Source organism: Mandrillus leucophaeus, unplaced genomic scaffold (genome assembly GCF_000951045.1).
Source record: "Mandrillus leucophaeus isolate KB7577 unplaced genomic scaffold, Mleu.le_1.0 Scaffold676, whole genome shotgun sequence".
NCBI classification, from domain to species: Eukaryota; Metazoa; Chordata; class Mammalia; order Primates; family Cercopithecidae; genus Mandrillus; species Mandrillus leucophaeus.
The window spans coordinates 838,305-838,907 of record NW_012107319.1 but is presented as its reverse complement, the minus strand read 5'-3'; positions in this window follow the sequence as shown (position 1 = coordinate 838,907).

The following is a 603-nucleotide window of genomic DNA, read 5'->3' as shown; positions in this document are numbered from 1 at the left end:
TTACAAACAGACAAAGTATACTTTAAGACAAAGAGTAATACTAGATATATAGAGAGTGACATTTCATGATAAAAAGGGTCAGTTCAACAGGAAAACACAATTCTAAATGTATACGCATCTAATAATATATCTTTAAAATATATAAAACAAGAATTGTTTAAACTAGAAAAATTCACAATCATACATATAGATTTAAAACTATTTCCCTCTGTAACTGATAAAATAAGAAGACAAAAAGGCAGTATCCCAAAACTGCAGCATATATTCTTTTTCAATCAGACCTGGCAAAACCCATCAGCCTTAGATGATGAGAGGGCACTTTGACTAAAGTATTGATATTAAACCAAATTAAAGTCACCTGAATTATGATAATATATTCTGGGAGTAACATAGGCACTCTGTTAAGCCTAGGGAAATCCATAAAAATGAGGTGCAGCCTTTTCCTTCAATGAACTCATACTTTAATAATAATAATAATGATAACCAGGGTTTACACAGCAGTTTTTGTGTGCAAGCAACTATTTCAAATGCTTTATTTGTATTAATTCCCCCAAGAACCCAGTGAGGTGGATTATTATCTCCCATTTCACAGATGACAAAACC